Source organism: Crinia signifera, chromosome 4 (genome assembly GCF_055691185.1).
Source record: "Crinia signifera chromosome 4, ASM5569118v1, whole genome shotgun sequence".
In the NCBI taxonomy this organism is placed as follows: Eukaryota; Metazoa; Chordata; class Amphibia; order Anura; family Myobatrachidae; genus Crinia; species Crinia signifera.
Window position 1 is genome coordinate 201968600 of NC_139220.1, and position 4607 is coordinate 201973206.

Below are 4607 nucleotides of genomic sequence, written 5' to 3' on the forward strand. Positions count from 1 at the left end.
CCTTATTATTTTTGTTCAAAATAAAAGTTTATATTGTCTTATTAATTGCCTGTGTTTTTACTAATAAATATGTTAGAGGGCTTGTAAGGGTAGGTACATACAGATGTGTACTGTAAGTTATACTTGTAATTTGAGGTGAGGGGTAATGATTGATGTGTGAATGTGTGTGTTTTTGAGTAAAATAACACATAGTGAAAATGCATGAATGTTTAATGTTGTTAGATTAAAACATCACACATAACATCAGGGTAGGTATACATGTTTCACATTGTGGACAAAGAAATTATGGACATATTTAGTACATATACAGAAACACCAACATAACTTGATGTACAATTAACAGCAATATGGGGACACATAGATAGTGATTAAAATGCAACATTAGAACATAACAAATATACATGTAATGAGGGTTCAAATGTTGTTTTATTAGGTCTTTATTAAGGTAGACAATTGAGTTAATAGAAATCAATAATTGAATAACAAATAGATTAATCAATCAATTGTCAGATTTGTAGTTGAAAGGCAAGATTTGCAGGTCCATATATGTGAAGAGTATGGCAGCGTACACGGACGTACGCTCACTCTCACGAGCGGTGACATAAGCTGTGTTTTCCATTGAAAACAATAGGGACCCGTCCGTGCAAACTGGCGTACGCTCAGATCTCCGCAAGAAGTCGGTGGGGAGACGGACGAAAGACGTCCGTAAACGGCGCCGTACGCTCAGTTGTACGCCTGTTGTCGGAGTGCAAGGGCTGGGCCGTCCGCGTACGTTGCCGTACGCTCATTTGTACGCCACTCCCCTTCTACGGTATTTCTGCCCGTACGTAAGCGGCTGATTTGTGGGTGGACCTGACCCTAACGGCCGCGTACGGCTAGCGTACGTTAATGGCGAACGTACGCACGTTTGGCCGCTCCGATCAGAATAACCTCCTATGTGTGTAAATGGCACTACGCAAATAGACTAGAAATTGGGACAGACAGATTGAAGGACGACAGCAGCTTCAGGTCAGCAATGAAACACCCTTTCTGGTCTATTTGTGGCTGTGCCTTGCCGCTTGGTCTTCACATCGTAGCCTTCCGGTTGACTGCGTTATTATTGTTGGTGACATCACGCTTATATTCCCTAACTGTGTACAGTATGTGAGCCTTTCATTATCAGTAAAGTGCTATATTCTTATACGCTCATTTGTGCGCTTCTACTGTTTGTTTTCTCCACATGCTATCCGTTCGTGGGCATAGGTGAGCCCTGAGTTGGAGATTAGCTGCACTACATGGAGAAATTCCTATCTGGACAGATTCATTTAACCACTGGGGATTTTGCTTGCTCAAATCTTTTTAGACACTTATGTATGTATTGTATGTATGTGATACGATCCGCCTCCAGCGGATCGGTGTAAATGTGCAGTTTATATTTTCTGTTTGTAGCTTGTATGTTTTCCCTGGATCTGTACTCCGGGCTTTGTGGATCCAGCTCCCTGAGTTTCATAAATACCATGCTTCTTGGGTGTGGCTGCATGCAAGGTTATTTAGTTAGGTTCTCAGCATGCAGACCCTGACAGTTATAGTTCTGTTTTAGCCTAGTCAGAGTTCTGTCCTAGTTGCTTGTCAGCTTGCAGAGAGTTCCTAGGTCTGTTTGAGTCTAGTCAGAGTTCTGTCCTAGCTGCTTGCTAGCCTTAGTCCTGAGCCTTGTATAGTTTTGTCATAGCCCGGATACTGCCCTGTGTACTCCTGCAAGTACTCCTGTCGAGTGTCCTGAGCCCCAAGTCTTGCCTGTGCTACAGTGTACGTGTTCCTGGTCCCAGTCAGCAGTCCTGCCTGCCTGCCTGCCTGTGCTGCAGCCTCCTGAGATCTGTCTGCTGTAATACCATCATTACAGATAAGTCAGGGGCTTCACCCTGCAGCTGCTTCTTTTATTATTATTATTATTTTGTACAGTACCATCTCTGCATTGTTGCAGCAGCACGCACTGGGGGTTACCCTCTAGGGACCATTCCTTCTTTGTGCAGTAGTCTGGGCTTGTATTTGTTATTTACCACCTTAGTGCATTGTTGCACCTGCATTTTTGTAGACTCTGGGGGTACCCCATCCTGTGTGTCTCTTTAGTCGGCTTTCCTCTTGAACTCTCCTTGCCTTGGCGGACACGTTGTCTCACATAAGGCTTGGCGACGTCGGGGTTGGAGCTCTATAGTGATAGGGTGGGTTGGCACTGGTGTTAGAGAAAAATTTGGTACAATTGAAGGTAAATTAAGTTTGAAACAAACATGAGAACTGCTGATGCTATTTTAAAATTTAGCAGCAGTGTAGGGTTGGTGGTGCTCCCAACGAGGGTTTAGAAACTTAACTGAAAAAGGGAAGTCAGGAGATGACTAAAGGGAACACAAAAAGTTTTTTGGGGCACACTTATGAAAATGAAAAATAGAAAAGAAAATCAGAGAGTCATGAAGAGATTAAGAATTAACCAGCTCCTTTGAACGCGGTTGTTATAGGTGAAGACTAGCACCGCACATGTCCGTCAACCACAAGGAGAGGCAACAGAGTTAGGGTTCATATTTAGCGGTACCCTCCAGAGTTCTAACAGTATGTATGTGTATATATATATATATATATATATATATATATATATATATATAAAAAAATAAATATATATATATATATATATACCGTATAATGGATCGGCACTCTCCACAATGAGGTCAATGGTGCTGTGTGCCTTTGCCAGAAATCAATATGAAGCAGGAACCCCCAGGAGGATTAAGCACGTCACTGCAGCAGTTCTTAGGTGAAAAACACGTTGAAATTTATTAGCCTCGACGGGCCATTTCGGGGCACAACCCCTTCCTCAAGAGACTTTCAAAACAGGTACAACAATCACAGCAGTGTTTACCGTTTAAATACCTACAGAATTGCCGCCAGTCCGCCCTCTGCCACGCTAGACACGCCCATTCACCGCGCGTCAGCCGGCTCTGGCGCACAACAGCAGCGTCACCGCCTCACACACGCTGACCCGCTGCCATGGTAACCAGAGTCCGGCAGGCGACCAGCACAGATCCCACAGGCGCGCACGCCCACAGCTCCCACTGTGTGGATGCCCGCAACCCGGGGACCGGCGTCGGCTTGCGGTGCCATACGTGTCATTGCTGGCACCACCATCGATCGCCACCCAGGTCGGAGCAGGCACCAGGAGCAGCCCACAGCATCTCCCACATGCTGCAGCTGTTCCCATGGAAACCTAACTCCCGACCAAGCCGTCATGACGTCATACAGAGAGCACACGCCTACGGCTCCCACCACGTTAGCGTTGTTCCCATAGCGACGTCACAACAGGCATAGGTCAGCAATGATAGGAGATGTTAATGAGGGACAGGACATGATAGTATATCAAACAATAGGCACATCATAATCCAACTCAAGGACAAATAGTATCCAGTGTGGACCTGACCAGTATGTTGCGTGACCCAGACCGCCTCTCACGCAGCCGTGGTCACTCACATGATCGGCTTCACACCAAAGCCGAGCTGGCGACCCGGGTACTCACACTATCCCGGGACAGCCACCCCGGCTGCATATTGCCTATATGATATACATAAAAACATCACCGATAATATACAGGACAAAACCAACATACAAAAAAATACAAAAAATACACACAAATACAAAAAAACACATTCATGTATCCACATTGGGTATGGGTAGTATCATATATCAAATATTACCTAAAGAGTCAACAAGCAGCAGATTACTCCAGGTGAACTGAAAACAAAATACCCATAGCATTATAATGATATAGCAATGCTCACATAAAGGAACTCCATACCAGACACTCATTAAGGCCATGGGGGGCTACTGTATTTAAAGTGAATATCCACTTGGCTTCTAATGTGAGTAATTGTTTATAGCGATCTCCACCCCTAATTGATTCCGGGACATGGTCTATAATTTGGTATTTGAGAGATGCCAGTGAATGGCCCTGTTCTTTAAAATGCATTGCTACTGGTTGTTCAGCAACCTTACTTGTCACTGACGGAGGCTTTAATAGCAGAGCGATGCATCGCCATTCTCTCCTTGAACTTACGCGATGTCATGCCAACATAGCATAAGCCACATGGGCAAATTACCATGTACACGACAAAGCGTGTGTCACAAGTAAGTACATGTCGGATGGAGTAGAGTTTAGAGGAGTGAGGGTCCTTGAATTTGGTACCAGCGATCAGGAAGCCACAGGTGACACATTTCGGGCACCTGTAACACCCTGGCGCTTTAACAACCGTATTTGCTGTTTGGACTTTATCAAAGCCAGACACATCCGTGTGCACTAAAATATCTCTCAGGTTCCGTCCCCTGGTATAGCAAGCCAGAGGACGAACTTTCTTAAAAGCTGGTAAATCTTTGTCACTGGCCAATATCGGCCATAATGCCTTGCTGGCAATCGGTACCACTGCACTCGAGGTGTCGAACTGAGAAATAAATGGGAAAACTTCACCATGTGTTTTAACAACAGGTTAAATTTCAGAGCCCTCTCTTTAGCCATTTTGAGTGTCTTCAGGTAATATCCACTCTGCCGGAACTTCTCCACAACTCTATCCAACTCCTGCTCTACTGTATTG